At 55.4% G+C, this 18,677-nt stretch overlaps 1 protein-coding gene across 3 annotated transcripts in view; it reads left to right on the forward strand.

Moving 5' to 3' along the window:
• Nucleotides 1-18,677, forward strand: part of EEFSEC (eukaryotic elongation factor, selenocysteine-tRNA specific) — a 250,387-nt gene that overhangs the window by 203,768 nt on the left and 27,942 nt on the right. The gene's annotated exons all lie outside the window — the stretch shown is intronic.

The following is an 18,677-nucleotide window of genomic DNA, read 5'->3' on the forward strand; positions in this document are numbered from 1 at the left end:
AAGGAGGGAGCCCCACTGACACCAAGGGAAAGAACGTTCGTGGAGACAGGGGATATGTACGAAGGCCCTGACGTGAGGACTGCTTGTTTGGCACAAGCCGGGAGGTGTGTGGGATGTCACTTTTCTTCCCCAGCAGTACGTTACACCAGTTTTCAGACATGCAACAGAGTTGAAGGATTTTACAGAGAGAAACCCTGACTTCACATCAGCATGTTGCTGTACCCTGCATATCTGCAGGGCTCTGAGTTTTATTCTGTGAGGGTTGGAAAGCCACAGGGAGGTTCAGATCAAGTCAGCAACACGATGTTGGTGTAGAGCTTCTTGAGTGACATCTTCAGGTGGGGTGGTGCCCTGGCCAAGTTCCCTGGCAACTCGCCAGGTGAAGTCAGCACCCTCTGCTCTCCTGAGAGCCTGGCCAAGGGCCCTTGCCTCCCTAGTCCTTCCTCGAGCCCAGAGGGTCATGTGTGGGATTTGCCCTCGCATGAGGAAGAGCAGTGGGCACCGGAGGCCTGCTTCCCTGTGGCACTCAGATCTGCTGTTTGCACCCCGAGGTCTCCATCAAGGTGGGGCTCAGCTCCGTCACGGTTGAACATACTCCCTTGGGGCAGGCAAAGTGACCATGATACCAGGCTTTAAGCTCCTGTCCTGTCCTCTCCACTGCTCCTGGTCATTACCTCAGCCCAACCAGGGTCCACAGTGTCCTGCTCTGGGTTCCAAGAAACACACACAGGGCATGAGCCGGGCAGGCCAAGGTCCAGATCTCACTTCCCAGGGCTTTGGGCCTGTCCCTGTGGGGGCTCACTGGGAAGGAGGGGTACAGGGCACTGGGAGGGCAGGAAAGGAGCTGCCTGGAGTTGGGGGGGACCGCATCCCGGAGCACTCACCCCTCCCCCGGTGGCAGAGGCCTGCTGGTCCAGACGAGGGAAGTCCAGCCCCATCTGTTTCCTTTTTTGGGGGGTCATGCTGACCTTCCCCTCAGCCCCCTTCCCCTAACCCAAGGCAAACTCCGAGTTGGGGTGTTCTCAGAACAGGCCAGAGTACAAGAGGAGGCTTGTTTGGGGGCTCTGGGTACTGGGGTGGGAGTACAGGGAGGGAGACACAGTGCCGCGGCTTCAGTCAACTCAAGTTCACATTCCTTTGTTAGATCAGTGTTGCCTTTTTAATAGGTCTGCTTCCTGTTTGTGGCTTTTAAGCTTTTTATTAAATATAACTGGTCAGATTCCTTCATCCCCGCCCCCCAACTCCACACCCCCCTCCTGCTTGTCTTTTCCTGCCGATTCCTCCCATGAAGAATTACTTTTAACCTTTTTGAAGTTCATTAATTGTGAAAGACTCTTCAGCGAACCCGAGACACCCAGTGCCAGGTGGAGGAGGAGGGGCGCTGCCGGCTACAGGCTGGAAGTGCCAGCCGTGGAGGCCCGGGGTCATGGCCCTGCACAGCCCAAGCCTCCCAGAACTGGAGCAGCCCAGGGCAGCTGTCCCAGCCCACAGGTTGTGGGGGGGCTGGGGTCAAATGTGGCCCATGGCCCTTGGTGCTAGCTCCACAGGGCAACACAGTGGGGGGAGGCCGACTGAAGATCTTTGGGTGTCTTCCCATCAGCCCCTGACCTCCAGGCCCGCCTGCTCCCTGGGGCCTCTGAACTCGGGTGGCAAGGCCAGATCCCAACAGGGCCAAGCAGGTGTTGAAGAGACCAAGTGGCAGGCAAGAGACAGGGTGGCGGGGGCTGTGCCACTCAGGTCTCTTGCTATATGCCCAGTAATCAAATTGTATCTAATTTAATGTTTATGTAAAACTTATGGCTAAAAATTTTAAACTGTCCAAACTAAACAAAACCTACCTTTTGGCTGGGTTTGGCCCACGGTGACTTGTAACTCCTACTTGAATTTCAAGACGGACACTTGGTCCTCAAGTTCACAAGCCAAAGGTGAACCCTAATATGGAAACGGTGTTTTACGGAGCCATAGACACCGGCCTCTGAGAAGAGGGTCCTGACACTAGGCCTGTTGCTTCCCCCGGGAAATGCTCCCCAAAATCTGTGGGGCTAGTGAGACAGTCCCATCCTGACACCCGAGGAGCTATCCCAGGTCTTGGAGGGGGCCTCGAGGTCAGAAAGCCCCACGTGTATGTAGCTGCTCCCTTCAAAAAAGTGGCCTCATTGTAAGTCCTGGGAGGCTGAGAGGCCCTGTGAGATGAGCTGGGATCCCACCGGGTCACCTTACTGCAAAGAGAGTAGGTGGAGTGCTTTGCGGGCAGAGATGAGGACCCTGCTGAGGATCCTGTCCGTGCCGTAGTGTCCGTGCTTCCCAGGTGCTGCTTCGGTACCCGGCGCGTCCTCGTGGAGCCAGGCTGGTTGCCTCTGTCTCCACGTAGGCCTCGGGAGCAGAGGGGCAGAGCGCCTTGACCATGGTCTCAGTGGGCAGTCCCTGCCTGCCCCACCAGCCCCAAGACAGGCGCCAGGGCTTTGGAGAGCTGGCGCCACGGGGCCCACACATGGTGGGAGAGACCCTTGTGCTGGGCAGCCTGGCCCAGGCTGCCACGGCCCGCCCTGGTGAGTGCTGTCCTGCTGTTCCCGCCCTCCACGCCGTACCAGTGTCCCAGCACCAGCTCCGGCTCTGAGAGGCAGCCCGGGGCGGGTGGGGAAGCTGGGACCATAGCTGCTCCCCCCAACCCCATATACCCCACTCTGCAGGGTAAATGACTTCTGCCAGAGAAGAGTCAAGTGAGGGGAGAAAGGCACTGTCCCTCATGACAGCCATGAGCCACTTACTCTAGGGGAGGAGGTAAACATACACACGCAACTTTATCTCCCGAAACAATGCCTCAGACCGGCAATTGCCCAGTAGGTTGATAAGTGTACCTTGGTAGGACGTGGCAAGCTTTTTGGGTGGCCCATCTCCCACAGGGTGCTCCTGGACCTGCCAGTCTGGGGAGGAGTGTGTGTGGTTTGTGCTAGCGGTACGGGCAGGGATGGCCCACGGTACACGTGCAGCTTATGGCCTTGTGACTGCAGAGCCCTGGGCCCCAAGTACCGCCGGTGTGATGTGCATCACTGCCCCTAGTCGGGTGGCCGCACAACTCACGAGTCACAGAGCTCTGAGCAGACACGTGCCTTGGAAAAGCCAGAGCAGCAGTGATTGAGAACCGCAACCACTGGCGGCCACAGCGAGGGCCTTGTCCTCTCCACGGGCCTGCCCTACCTGCCCCACCGAGACCACCCCGCCTCGTACATGTCAGGAAGTCGACCCGGACTGGGGCAGCCAGGCTCTCCCTCAGTCCCCGAAACAGAGGTCTCGGGTCCTGCTAGTAATTCGCATTTAGGGTCACCAGATTTAGGTGATCTTCGATACCCTTTCAACTATTACTAATCACAACCAAATGGACCCGAGGCAGATGAGAAAAGAAAAACAAATGCGTGGCATTGTACTTGTAGTGAGAACCCAGAAGGAACTTCTGCTTACTGCTCTCCAGGAGCCATGGCCGCTGTCCGAGGGGGCCCTATGAAGCCCCCAGAAAGGTTGGCACCCATGGCATCGGAGTGTCGCCGTTTCACAGATGAGGAAACTGAGGCTTGGTGGATAAGCAATACAGCTTGCCCAGTGTCGCTCCGTAGGAAGCGTCAGAGCTGGGATTGAACCCACAACACCCCTCCGCTGCCCACTGCCCACAACACCCCCTGAGCCTTGGCTCCTCCCATGCAGGGCTGGTGGGAAGGTGAGGAAGCACAGCTCTGGCCCTCTGGCCCTGTGTGGGAGAAGGGGTCTGTCGTAGTCATTCTGGGCGGGCCCTTGGGCAGAGGGCCTAAGAGATGGGACGGGGGGGGGGGGGGGCCTGCTGTGTGGCCCCCAGCAGGGTGGTGGCATGTCTAGAGAACCACTGCCTGCTCGTCTCCAATGGGTGTTCTGAGGAGGGTCCCTAAGCCACGCTGGCTTCAGCTTCTGTCCCCTGAAACCAGCCACAGGTGTCTGAGTCTTTGGTGTACCATCCCAATCCACAACAGGGGCTGGCTTTCCACGGAATAAGAAATGCTACTTGCACAATGGATGAAAAGAAGGAATTCAGTGGGACAGACTGGACTGGGATGAACAAACGGTTGAACTCGGGCCTGTGGGGGCCACAGAGCCTGGGGCCTAGTATGCCGCGGGCCTCCCCAGAAACTCCTCCAAAGCAGGCAGGCACCAGCATCATCAGACCCCCCTCGGCCCAGCAATTCCTTGTGACATGGCTTTGGGGGTTCTGGTGCTTTAAAGAGGACTTGAGAGAGGGTACCAGTCTGCCTAGCTCTGCAAACTTCAGGGGAGGCTCAGGGCTGGGGATGCAGACACCACTGGACAGAGTCCTGCCCCACGGCACATCCCTGTGGAAGAGACAGAAGCCCAGACCAGCAGTTTGCAGTCACCATGGTGGGTGTCCCTAAGGGCACATGGCCAGGAAACAGGGCAGGGAGAGGGACCATGCTGAGGGAAGGAAAAGGCAAATTTCCCAGAGAGGTTGCTGTCCAGGCAGGGATTGAGAGGGAAGAGGAGAAGGAGGTGAGTGGAGAGAACTGGAATCAGATGTGTGGTATTCTCTAGAACCCTGTGGCCAGTGGGAGGGGCTGTGGATAGGGGAGTGCCTGCTCTGGGCGCCATTTTTTGCACCCATACGCTGGCTGTGGGAATACTCCCCTCACCTCTTCCCAGGGCCTCGTTCCTCTCTCTTTGCCTGGACCACTCTGCAGACCCAAACCAGAGCCTCCTCTGGAGGTGCACGTGACTCCAGACCACCGCTTGGTGCTCCTCTCTGGCACCGCCCAGAGCACTTGTGCAAGAGGAGGCCAGAGCTGAAGGGATGAAGACCTTCTGTTTCGGCCGCTCTTCCCCAGTCCACAGATGGGGAAACTGAGGCCCCTTGATCACAGGCCCCGGCAGCTAGTAAGAGCCCAGAGTCTCCTCCTGCCTCTTCAGCCCCCAGGGAGATGCACAGTGGCCACTAGGAGCGAGGGGTGCAGAGGCCCTACCAGCTGGCTCTTTTCTCAGAAGCTCTTTCCTTCAGGGCTCTTTCCCAGGCCTCCGTTCAGGCTGACTGCCCGAGCACCCGCGTGCTGAAACGACCTCCCTTTGTGTCCCAGGACTCCAGGGGTAGCCCTGCACCTCCATTCGTCTGTCTCTCATTGGCTGTTTATCAGGCCCTTCAGGTGCCAGGCCCTGTCCAAGTCCTGGAATGTCAGAGGGGAGGGAGGTCCTGAATGTTGGCTGTGGAAGGAAAGTCCCCGGGTGCCCCGTCGGAGGCTGAGTACTGGGCAGGGCAGCGCCACCTCTTCTGCATCACCGGCTCTCCATGCCCGGTCGGCCCAGGAGGGTAGGTGGACCAGGCCAGGGCTGCAGGTGCTGTAGACCCAGTTCCTCGGAGGGTCCCTGGGCACAGCACAGGGCATGACCTGCAGAGACAGGCAGCCCCTTCTGATTTTGGCAGGCCACCCCCAGTCGGAGCTTCAGCCCCTTGGTGCTAAGACCAAGGAAAACTTCTGATTTCCAAGAAGGGAGTGGGGATTAGACCACTAATCCCTGCCCACGGTAGCTGACCCGTCACAAGGGTCTCTGTGAATAGTGGCCGGGGTTGTGTGTTGCTCTCACCCACCAGGCCCCTGTCCTCACTGGGGGTCCCACGTGTCCACCGAGGGCCCCAGCCCCATGGCAGAGCAGGGAGAGTTAACCTCTCTCAAGCTGAGATGGGCTCTGCTACCAGGACCCCTCCCCTTGATTGATCCTGGAAGGCACTTTGCATTTGGTGACAAGCAAGGATTATACATTTCCCTTCTGATTGAGAACAGAGTCCCTTGGCCTGAGCAGGTAATTGGTGAAACACTAGATGCATGGCCTCTAAGAGCTGTTCAGGGATGTTGTCTGAAGCCAGATGGGCCAGCAGCCAGCGGGAGTGGGGTCACTTAGGAGTCTGCAGCATGGGGACCCACGGCAGGGATAGCAGCCATCCAGGAAAGCAGCGAGCGGCAGGCAGGGCCCATAGCAGGGATAATGGTAGCAGTGGCACAGATGGTGGCCACTCTGGAGCCCTCGCTTTGCGCCAGGGAGTGCGTCCTCACGTAGGCAGACCACTGCATCCTCCCGGCAGCCTAGCGAGGCGGGCCTGACGGCACCCACACTTCACAGAGGAGGGACCCAGACCAGCAGGGAGCCCAAGCAGCTTTCCTGAGGTCACGTGGCAGGAGGAGGTGGCTGGGGCTGAGCCCACTGGTGGCCAGGGCACACACTGAACCACAACACACCCCACTGTTCAAGCTCAGAGACAGCCAGCTGGCCAGGACGTGGACATTGGCACAAGCTCACTGTACCTTTGTCTGGTTCTCTACTGGTACCTTCTCTGTATCAGGAGCAGTGCGGGGTGTTCTGGGCACGTAGGCTCCAAGAGGACACGGACCTGCTCTGGGAGTCCATAGCCAGTCATTCATCCACTCAGCAATGAGTGTTTGAGCCCCTCTTATGTGTCATCCCTGGGCTAGGCTCTAGAAGGACCACAGTGACAAAAGCCCATGCGACCCCTGTTCTCATGGGGTTTGCAGCATGGTTAGTGTGGAGGGGTCTTCTGTGGCTGCTGTACAAGAACCATAGGCCGGGTGGCCAAAACCAGGACCACTTATCCCCTCCGTTCTGGAGGCTGGTAGTCCAAGATCGAGATGTCAGCAGGGCTGGTTTCTTTAGCAGCCCCTCTCCTTGGCTTGCAGACGGCCGTGTTCTCCCTGTCTCTTTCATGTGGCTGTCCCTGTTTGCATGTCTGTGTCCTAAGTCCCTTCTTTTTTCTTTTTTTTTTTTTTTTTTTTTTTTTTTGAGAGAGAGTGAGAGTGAGCAGGGGAAGGGCAGAGAGAGGGAGACACAGAATCCGAAGCAGGCTCCAGGCTCTGAGCCGTGAACACAGAGCCCAATGCAGGGCTCAAACTCACAGACTGTGAGATCATGACCTGAACCGAAGTTGGACGCTCAACTGACTGAGCCACCCAGGCACCCCAATAAGTCCCTTTTCTTATAAGGACACTGGCCAGATTGGATTAGGGTGCCCCCATATGACCTCATTTTACCTTAGTCACCTCCTTGAAGGCCCTGTCTCCAAATACAGTCACATCCTGAGGTACAGGGCGTTAGGACTGCAACAGGTGAATCTGAGGCACACAAGTCAGCCCACAGCAGTTGGGAAAACGAACGCATCTCCCAAGTTTTTGCCATTTGGCAGACCTCATCAGGCTGTGCAGGGAAGGTGCATGGTGCTCTGAGAGTACAAAGCAAGACTGACTCCGTCTGGGGTTAGGAAGGCTTCCTGGGGCAGTGGCATGATACTAGGCCCTGGAGGATGAATAGGAGTCCTTCGAGCAGAGTAGGGAGAGTGTCCCAGGCAAGGAGGTACCCGAGTGGAGCTCTGAGGCAGAAAAGATCGGCACCTGTGGGGGTAATGGCCCAGGAAACCGGTGGGTGATGGGAGTGAGGACGGGCGGGAGCCGCCATGTGGGGTCTGGCGAGGCCCGGGAGTCTGCTCATCTCTACCCTAGTGCAGAGAGGAATTGTTGGGGGGCCTGTAGCAGGACATAACATCAGATTTCCATCGCAGAAGATGGCTTGAGGCAGTGCACGAAAAGTTATCTTCCCACCAACCCTGGGAAGGAGTACTGTCACCCCCAACTCACAGATGAGGCTCAAAGCCATGCCCCACACCACGCAGCTCCCACCCCACCCACATGCTCTTTCCAAGGCCCCGAGCTGCATTCACAGCCGTGTGTCAGAGACATGGACAGCAATGAACCAGCAGTGACCCTCTGGTGATGCCAAGCCGTGCCTCTCAGAGGGGTTTGCAAAGTGCCATGGGGCCATGGGGGGACTGCCCCCAAAGGACATGAGCAAGCTGAGCAGATGCAGGGAGATGGCATCAGAGACATGGGCAGGAGCCACGGTAGGAGTTTGGGTCTATGGGAATCCACCAGAGGAAGGTCTTAAGTGAAAGACTGACTCGATTTGATCTGCATTTTTAAAGCGATCCCTCTGGAGAATGGTTTGAGGAAGGCCACGGGGAAAGCAGGGAGGCAGAGGGCTGCTGCAGTGCCCAAGTGACTGTGAGACCTGTGTCATGTGCATGGGAATCTAGAAAGGCTTCCCGGAGGAGGTGGATACTGGAACAGACTCCTGACTTCACCAGAGGACTTCCCCAGGCCAACCACAAGGAAAGAAGGCTGTGCTCAGAAACCTGAGTCTTCAGGCGCATTTGAGGATTGCAGCAGGGAGAGCGGCAGGAAGGGTGACAAGCCAGGGTCACAGAGTGCCTCGCGGGCCAGCCCTGGCTCATGGAGTCAAGTCTGCAGGTCCCAAGTTTCCCCTCTGGGGGAGGGGAAGATGGCTCGGAGGGAATACAGCTGGAAGCCCAAGTCCAGTGAGAAAGTACTGCTACATGGGGCAGGGGGCTGTGGATGGAGGTGGCTGGGAGGCAGGGTGCCAGGTGAGCCCATCTCAGCTTTCCCAGACGGCAGCCACAGCTCTTGGCACCTCCCTAGGGTGCCACTGCCCCGTTCTCACCATGTCCTGAAGAATGGGCACAGGTCTGCACACAGCGGAAGGATAGGTCCTCAGCCCATGCTGCCCAGACATTGCTGCTGGCCCTGAGCGTTGGCACAGGCATGCACCCAGACCCCCAGCGTGGAATCTCCCCCTGCGAGGACGCTGCAAAACTGCAGCACCATGGACCAGTCCTCGGCCCCGAATCGAGGACTTGGGACCAAGTGCTTGCCGGCGCTACGGGAAGATCCCCTCGTCCTGGCGCCTCCCCCCATCAGGAAGGCAAGGCAGCCCCGTGCCGGCTGCTCTTCTACGGGCCTGCCCCTATGGGAGCTGGCTGGCAGCTCAGGCAAGCTCTGGAAACAGACCTGTGCCTCCAGCTGCCTGCATTTGCATGCCTGACAGTCCTTCCGCCTTCGGCTGGGAGAGCTGGGCTAAGGACTTCCTGTGGTGCAAATGTCATGCAATTTAAAGTGTCCGAGTGTGGCTCTGCTGCCGTCGGGCTGGGCCAGGATGGTGCCACGCAGCCCAGGCTCCGGTCCCCTCTCCAGCTGTAGCAGGTCATGGCGGATGGTGTGGGAAGTGCCTCCAGTATGAACAAAAATCAATGAAGTTTTCTGCATTTCATTTGTAAGAAAGAAGGGTTCCAGAATCAGCCATCTGTGTTGTAGACCGTGATCCCTGGATGCAGTAGGTCAGCTGAGGCATCCGGGGCAGCTCGCTGCCTTCAGAGCCTCCATTTTCAGTTGATGAATGGGGTTAAAGATGCAATCTTGGGGGGCTGTGAGGATTAGGCTGGTGTACAAAGATGCCCTGATCTGCCTGCCGCGTGCTGGCACCCAGGCCCGGAAGCACGGGCCCCTCCACATGGGGGCTTTGAGGCTGAGGCTGCCACATCCCAGCAGGCAGCCGCCACTCAGCTCCACACGGGTGGTTCTGGGCTGCAGCACGGCCACCATGCGATCGGATCTTCCCATTTTTCAAGAGAGACTGAGGATACAGGTTTTTTACATGAAATCCCCAGTTCTCCGGTGGGGTTACCGTGTCTAGCCTCTGTTGCGGCCAAGCCCTTGATGTGCTGCCTCTTCATCCTCCTGCAGCCCCCAGCCCATTTCCCGGAAGGGTACACTGAGGCTTGGAGGAGCTAGATGACCTGCCCAGCAGACCCCAGAGTCCCCAGGTAGAAGTGGGCAGTTCTCACAGCCACCGTTTTGTGGAGAGCCTTCTGGAAAGCCAGCAAAGAAAAAAAGTGAAACCTCGCCTTGGTGCCAAAGGGAGGGGCCGCAAGAAGTCCTGAGGTTGTGGGTATTGTCATGTTCCCATAAATAAGCCCTCGCACAATAGGCTATTAGGTTGCGTGCTCCCTCTGGGGTTTGAAATGAAACTGGTTTTCTTTTCCTTTAAAATGTGCTCTCCGCACCCACCCACCCAGTTGCAACTGTAGACTCTGTTTGGCGCGGAATCTCGGGCAACCTCAGTGACCTGTCCTTGGGATTTCATCAGAGTTCTTAGCCGGCCGCCTCCAGAGTAGCCCCTGCCAGGACCAGATTGACTTTTACTGAAAGACACTGGCAGGGCTGGGGTTTGTGCATGCCTGGCATTTCCTGCCCCCTCTAAGAGGTGGAAACAGGGTACATTCAAAGAACAAGAGCTTTGGAGGCGGCCAGACCTGAGTTGGAATCCTGGCTAGAGTAGTCACCTTTCTGGGCCCCGGTGTCTTCATCTATAAGAAGGATTATTTCGAGGGTTTTCCCGACCACCCTTCTGAATACTTTCAACCACGTGGAAAAGCTGGAAGGCTGGTTTATTGAACATGCATAGTCCCTTGGATTTCAGTTGTGAACATGTTGTCACGTTACCCTGCTGTGTGAGTGCTGGGCCATTTGAATGATAGCTGTGGAACAGCAGTGACACCGGCATACCTCAGTGCGTGCCCCCAAGAACAAAGGCCTCCTCCCATATAGCCACAACATGATTCTCTCTCGAGAAACTGGATGTCCGTCTAGGACACAGTCTACTTTCAGACTACCCCAGTGGTCCCGATACTGTCTTTCAAAACTTCTCCGACGGAGGATTCACACCCTGCATTTGGTTGTCGTGTCTCCTACGGGTTTTTGAAGAGTCCAGGTCGGGTGTCTCCCACATACACTCTTTGGGCCAGTCTGCTCTTTCCTCATGACTAAGTTCAGGTTGTGCATTTTTGGAAGGAACCCCACAGAGGCCCTCTCGTGTCCTTCTTAGTGCACCACCCAGGATGCATGTGACGTCAGTTTGCTCACCATGCGTGATGTAGTTGTGATTTCTGGTGAAGGTGGTGGTTAGCAGGGTCAAGGAAAAGATGAAGTCAGCCCGTGGCCCAGAGATGGCTGGTGTGGAGGGGGCTCAGGGCCGCACAGCTGCTGAGCTGTGGCCCGCATGCAAGAAAGGTCACCAGGAGGTCCCTTTGGAAGTCAAGGTTAAGGCCCTGGTCTGGTAGCAGTGAGGCAGAACTGGCTGCAGGGGACCCGATCCAGCAGTGTCCTGTCCTTTCCCATAGCCCTGTGGAGGCTAAGCCAGGGCCTGCGGGGAGGAGCTGCTACTTGCCAAAGCCTGCAGAGCCCTCTCTCTCTCTTTGTCTGCCTCTGTCTCTGTCTGTCTCTCTCACTCCCCTCCCTTTGCTCCAGCTGTGGCCCTCTCCTGTGACTGGCATCAGCCTCGGACACAGAGAATTGGTTTCTGCCCCTCCCCAGGGGGAAACAAGTATGGCAGAGATGACTACAGAAAGTTAAGCATCATGCTGGGTGGACAGGAAGGATGAGGTGACCACTCCAGAGTGGGTGGGAGTGGGATGGAAGGTTCCACAGACAGTGAGTCTTGAGCTGGCTTGAAAGTGCAGCGGTTTTCCCAGCTAGAGAAAGGGAGGAAAGGCATTCAGGACAGAGAGAACAGAGTATGCTAACACACAGAGGCTGGAAGGAGTGCGGCATATTTGTTGCTTCTTCTGATGTGTGGGATATTGTTCTAAATGCATTATATGTCACTAACTTACTTTTTTAATATTTAGTTATTTTGAGAGGGAGGGAGGGAGAGAGAGAGAGACAGAGAGAGAGAGAGAGAGAATCAAGCAGGCTGTGCACAGTCAGCTCAGGGCCCAGCGTGGGGCTCAGTCTCAAAAACCACAAGATCATGACAAGAGCTGAAACCGAGTCAGATGCCTCGCCAACTGAGCCACTCAGGTGCCCTGTTACGAATTCATTTAGTTTAGCGTGTTTAAAAAGGTGGTTTTGGAGGAGTTTTTTAAAGCAGTGGAACTTTTTCCCCTGAGGTCTTACATGGAGTCAACCACAGTTGAGCCCCCTGGAGGTCCTTCTTGCTGTGCACCTTCAATCCCAGGCCTGAGGCCCTGAACCCCACGCTTGGCACCCGACCTTTGTCAGGTCAGGGTTCCTTGGCCTCGGCACTACTGACGTCTGGGGCCGGGTCGTTCCCTGTGGTGGGGGCTGTCCTGTGTGCTCTAGGATGTTAAGCAGCATCCCTGGCCTCTGCTCACTGGGTGCCAGTAGCAGACCATGCTACCCTTCCAGGAAGTGGGTGGTGTATAGGCCAAGGACACGGTGGGAAATCTCTCCCAGGCAACTGGTTGGAGAGTGAGACCGAAGGCCCCAAGCCTTGGGGCAGTAGGCGTGTGGAGAGCAGGGCAGTGACTCCATGCCTGCTGGGTGCAGAATAAGGAAGGGTGAGCAGGGGGCATCCCAAACAGACTCCACCCCTGCTGCCTCAGAGTCCCCCGTGGCCAGCAGAATGGGCCTCAGGAATGCCTTCAGTCGCAACCCACTCAGCCCAGGTGCCTGCACTGCCTCAACACTATAGTGCTGTGCCTATTTCTTCCCTTAGGCCTTGTCTTCTGGAATGTTCTCTGGGTGCTGGGGTGATGGGAGGTCCTGAGATCTGGGCCCAGCAATCATGAGGGGAGGGAGAGGCTTTTTCCAGCCTGACATGTGCTAGAAACACAGCACCTTTATTTACCTGGATTCTTACAGGTTGAGTGAAACTTCTTTGAGAAGTACTTCTCTTTGTTTAGCACTCTCTAGAACTCTCCGATTTCTTACCAGTTTGTGGTTTTAGGGAAAATTTTATTTTTTCCGTATACATTTATGCTGCCTAAATAAAATCATTACGGTAAACTGGTTTTTTGCTTTAATGTTTCAAGCAGTGCTAACGGGAACTTTTGTGATTGGCTCAGTACTGTCTCTCCAGAAAGCCTTAATGTAACAGACAACCAGCAGTCTTAAATACCTGAAAGAAAGTCCCAGAAACCAGAAGCCAGCCCCACATCCTATCACGGAACAATCTTGGCTTGGGCGGTCCTGCCAGATGTCGTGTGTTAATCCCCAGTGCCCTGGACTGCCATGGCAGTTGGTCATGCACCCCAAACCTCGAGACCTTCAGAGACACGTGTGAGTAACAAGAGTTAACCTGTGCATCAGCTCCCCAGATTCTGAACTCACCACATTAACCGAAACACTTAACACATATTCAGAGAGCCTTGGTAATTACAGTTACTGACAAGGGGGTGTGGCTGGCCTTCCCAGCCGAATGCTGGAGCGCAGAAAAACCTGCGACCGGAGGGCCAAGCATAGCGCAGACTGGTACAGCCTCTCCTGCTGGCCGGTCTTCAGCCCGTGCTGTGTGCCAGACTCTGGTCCTGATGCTTTACGTAAACGATGCCATTTCGTTCTTACAATGGCCCTTGGACTTGGGAACTACTTGTAGGTTAAATCACTCGCCCCGGGTCTTACACTTGGACGGCCCTCTGACTTTGGCAGCCACACTACACCCAGCCCTCCTGGGAAGGACCGTGGTCAGGACAAAAGGGAGCCAGCCCAGCACATGCTTCTGCAAGTGATCCATGCAGGTGCTTAGAATTGTGTCTGTGAGGTCAGCGCTAGCCCAGAGCTTGCTGCCCCTGCTGTGACTGCTGCTCCAGCAAGCCGCTGAGCTTTCCCCGGGCTCCTCCCTGTCAGCAGGTGCTCCTGAGGAAGGCGAGGAGAATAGCGACCGCAACACTGGTCACTGCACCAACACGAGCCTTTGGAGAGCCATCTCAAGGCTGAGAATTTGGTAGCCAGCGTCTCACTTGGTCTCCACGGTATAGATGTCTCAATGAGGCCCTACACAGGTCACAGAGCTGGGCATTGGACGGGAGCTAAGTCTGGACCCCACTTTGTCTGACTGCAAAGCTCCGGTCTTGATGCTAAAAGAGGACTGGGAGACAGCAGAGTGTAGAATTCCAGGGAGTGTAGAGCCAGGCAGGCCAGAGCAGGGAGAGAACCCAGCACCCAATGCGTAGGCTTGGGGCTCACCTCGCTCTTGCCCTCGTTCTCCCCTGGGGCCCTCTCACCAGGCCACACAACCACCTGAGTCAAGTCTAGCTCACTTGGTGAGCTGCAGATGGCCATTGGCTTGCTTAGGCAGCTCCTGTCCCCAGGCAGCCACTCATGGCTCACACAGGGCCCAACCCTGGGCTGAAGGGGCTGCTGCTGCCTGCTAGTGAGTCAGGGACTCGTGGCTCCTAGCTGAGCTCCTGTGGCCCCATGTTTATTTATTTGTAGCTCAAAGGTTGGGGTCACCACCTGTACCTCTCCAGAGAGCTCTCCTGGCAGGACTGGGTCACTTCTGGATGGGAGTAACCAGAAACATCAGATGCTGTCTGCCAATCCTAAACCAGTTCTCACTCATTTATATAAGTTGCATGGTTTCATTAGGGAGAAAGCTGAGAAATCTGGAGAAAAAAAAATGCCACCCACAATCTGCTCACCCAGTGGCACCCCAGTGGACTTTTGGTTACATCTCCATCCAGGATTTCTTCAGGTGTCATTTGGGTGGGGGCAGAAAGAGCCCAGGGTCGAGAGTGAGACTTTAAGTACCCCCTGTCATTGACAGCTGAGACACCGGAGCATTCCTCTGCCTCGCTGGGCTTGTGTGTCGGCTGTGCAGGAGGGCCAGTGAGAGAGTGGCATGGGCCATGTGTGTGAAGGGCCCGGCCCAGATTCAGTCAGTGACTACATTGCTGTCTGTGGCACAGCGCCACTCCCCTGGCTCACCCTGGGTCTTCCCTTGGGGTCGTCTGTCATAAGAAGCTCTTCGTGTTGGTGCACAGCCTCCCTACACCTCCCTCCCAAAGGCTACGTGGCGCTGGGCCGTGTAACCGTCCCGCACTTAATTTCCCGTCGCCCTCCCGTTCAGGACCCACATGTTTTCTGATTTTTCCCATTGGGGCTAACATCTGAAGTCATCTTTGAACCTCTCAGTGGCTTTCTCAGGCACTGGGCTTTGGATTTGGGCCATTCTGTCTGTGGGCACTTCCTGACCGTCCCATAGATTAGTTTGCATGAGCAGATGAGGGGAGACTCGGGGAGACCCCATCCCCGTGCCTGGCAGGAGTAGGGGCTCAATACATACATGCTGAATAAGGGCGTGACGGAAGCTGGCCGGGACACGTGAGTTCCTTCAGTGTCTGTGATCCAGTATCAGAGGGAGAATTTTTAAATGTATGCGTGGAAAACACTTATGTAGTTGGTACTGTATGCCGTCCAATGTTCTGTATTTTGCATATAACGATGTCATTTAATCTTTGCAACCGATGTGAAGGAAGATGCTATTATAGTTATTGAAATTTCCATTTCACCAGTGGGGAAACAGAAGCACAGAGTTTTATAATTACAGTTATTGAAATACAGTGATTGAAATTCCCATTTTACCATTGAGGAAACAGAAGCACAGAGAGGTATAGGAACATTCCCACAATCACACAGCCATGAGTCCCAGCACTGGGATTGGAATCTAGGCCATTTGGCTCCAGGGTCTTTGCTCTTCCCCCTCTGCTCCCTGCCTCTGACAGTTCACCTTCCTGTCCATCTGCTCCACCCGGCCTGAGCTCAGGGCCCAGGGTGAATTCCAGAAGTTCCAGTTTGGGCTCAGTCCCCACTGGGGTAAAGGAATGCCCTGGACCTCAGCTTTCCTATATAAAAATGGGGAGCGCTCCCCATTCAGAGTTGTGATGGAGAAATGAGAAAATGTATATAATGTGCCTGGATCCTTATCAAAGTTCAGTCACTCTGAGTTCCCTTCCTCTGCACAGGGGCAGGGGGCCATGAGGCCCCTCTGACTCACCTGGGGAGTCAAGCATCGGGTAAGACAGTTAGTTTAGTATTTGCTTTTAGTGAAGTTTCGTGTTTGTGTTTCTCAGGAGATGGGTAAATGTACTAACTCTTCAGATGACCTCTTCCAGCATCTGGCTGTTGGGTAAGCACTGCCTTCTGTGGCTTCTGTAACCCCTGCTGAGCAGCCCCTGGCTTGTCACGAGAGTATGCCAGGCACTGGCACTCAGAAAGCTGCTGTGGCTGGCCCTCTTGTCTGGACCAGAGTCCAGGCTCATTCGCATGGCACTTGGCTTCTTCCCACTCTGCCTTCCGCCAGCCTTCTCCACCACTCCTGCCCTGCCCGTCTTGGCCGTATGCTGCCCATCTGCCCTTCGTAGACACACAGCGGCTATCCCTCATTCTACCGTTTGTGCAGCGTCCTCTGGGCTCAGCTCAGATGCCTTCTCCGGTCCGCCATCCCTGCCTACAATGCCACCGTCACCTCTCCGCACAGACAACTCTGGATCTCAGCCGCATCCACCCTGGTGCACCGCTATGCAAGGAGCAACTCGGGCGGGGGGGGTGGGGTGGGGGGTGTCTTTGTCTCTACACGTGCTGATTGCTCCTTGTTGAAGGAATGGGTGAGTGAGCATGCTGCTCCAGACGGTCACCTGGGTCACCCCGGTGGGCCTGAGAAATGGACTAGTTGAAGTCGCCGTTGCAGGTAACGGAACCTTAACTCGTTGACCCATGTGCCCGAAAAAGTCCAGCAGTGGTGCTCTGTTCTAGGCACAGCTTAGCTCTTAGATCCCAGTGTCCTCAGGTTCAGCCCTGCCCTCCCCCAGGTGGCTGTCCCCAGGCAGGCTTTCCCCTGAGTGGTCTTCCCTGCTGCAAGTCTAGTCAGGGGAGAGAGATTTTCTTCTAGTAGTCTCACCAAAGTGGAGCCCCACTCCCATTCCAAACCAGTACTGTGGCTGGAGGCGTGCACACGCCCGCTGGCCAGCCTGTGTCATGGCTCCTCCTGGCACCAAGGGTAGACCCTGCTTCCCCAGGGAAGATCAGGACCTGTTGCAAGCAGCAGAAACAAGTGGTCACTGCAAGCAGGCATGCCCAGTGATGCTGTCCTCGTGCTGGAACAGCCTTTCCCTCCCCGCCTCACTTTCTGTTCAGCCTCAGGACAGCGTGAGATGCCCTTTGTAGGACTCCCTTAGCATCCTGGGCTGTCTCTTTCCCTGGGCCCCCTGGACTGCTCTGGCCTCTCACCTGTCTCCCTGGGTGCCTCCCCCAGGCTGAGATCCCCAGCCAAGTCTTCCTGGGTCCCCAGGGCCCCATGCAGGAAGCCCCGACTAAGCTCTGTCTTGTCAGCTGCATACATGGTGGCCTTTGAAAGACCCATGTCCTTTCGGCTGTTGCAAACCTTCCCTCTCCCCAGTCGCAGTGACTGGCCCAATCGCAAGGATAATGTCATTTATTCTCATCAACCCTGGCATGCTGACTTGTGAGGTGGGAAAGCATTAAGGTATCAGAGTCTGCCAGTGGCCTAACCGGGTCTCCGACCGGGCAATGTTTGTGACTCTTGAGCAACAGGAGAGAATTTCCCATTAGAACTGTGGTCTGTATAGGTGATTGTTCTGGCCCTAGACCACCCAACTGGCCTCCTCTCGTCCCAGCAGGGACACACAGTCTCACACACGGGGGCAGGCGCTATTTCCAAATGAGATGTTTTAGGTGGTTTGAAACAAAATCACAGCTTGTTTTTTATAACCTAAAAGTAACAGTAATATTCATTCAGGGAAATTTACATTTGAAGAAAAGTAACAAGGAGGGAAACAGGTCTCCCATACCCGTCATTAATATTTTCACTTGGTTTCCTCTGCCTTTTCTTTGCAAAGGCTGCTTTTTATGTAATTGAGATGATACGATGTGCACAATCTTGTGCGGTGTTCCAATCAATATTATTATGCAAGCTTTTATTCTTGTTGTTGTATGTTACCCCGTAGTCTTCGGGGGGCTGAGCAGTGCACTAAGAGCCTGCGTCCTGACCTCAGACCAGAGCCTGGCCCACATTCCAGCATCTTTACTCACCAGGTCTATAATCTTGGGGAAGTGACTGGGCCTCTCCAAGCCTCGGTCCCCTCATCCATGAAATGGGGATAACAGGCATGCCCTGTGTGGGTGCCCTGCGATCTGAGTGCACAGTAAAATGTACAAGCACGTGTTGCACTCAGCACAGTGCCCGGCACCCTTCAAGGGCACAATAAACCTCACTGTTGTCACCATTGCCGTGACCGTCATCTTAATGGTGTTGTGATGGCAGTCCCCGCCCCCACCCTTGGCCGTACCACAGCCTACTGTGTTACACATTCAGGTGTTGGCAACTCCTCTATCATAAATAACACGGCTGGGAACATCTTTGCGTATAAATCACTCTTTTAATATAGGGTGTTTTTCTTCAGATGGATGCTCGGAAGTTGAATTGTTCTGATTTTTAAAAAGAAAAGACCGGTAAACATTTAAAATGTTCTTCAAAGCTCCTGGCAAAGTGATCCCCAGAAGTGGCCCGTCATTTCATACTGCTGTCAGCCCTGTGCGAGGGCACTGGCTCTTTTACCACCTCGCCAGCACGGGCTGCTCCTGTGTTATTGACCCTTGCTCAGTTTGACCCGTGAAAACCAGCACTGGATGTTTTCATTTGCGTTTCTTTGGTAACTGTCTTGCCATATCTAAGTTTCTTTAAAGAGGTCTAGAAAAGAAGGTGAGTGGAGTAGAGGCTGTGGTTCACAGCCTGACATGCTCACAAGGATCTGCCAGAATTCCCCACTTTGCCTTCCTACCGTGGGGTCTGAGTACCTCTTAGATGCCGACCCTCAGATACCCAGAGTGTAAGCTCTGTCTCCCCAAAGCCCTGCGCAGGAGTCTACCCAGACAGACAACCCTTCATCCACTGTGGCTCCCACATCTCTGATCCAAAGGTCTCTTTCACCCAACACAAATCCCTCAGTGCCAGAGCCCAGGGTCTGTCCTCAG

Source organism: Neofelis nebulosa, chromosome 4 (genome assembly GCF_028018385.1).
Source record: "Neofelis nebulosa isolate mNeoNeb1 chromosome 4, mNeoNeb1.pri, whole genome shotgun sequence".
Classification (NCBI taxonomy): domain Eukaryota; kingdom Metazoa; phylum Chordata; class Mammalia; order Carnivora; family Felidae; genus Neofelis; species Neofelis nebulosa.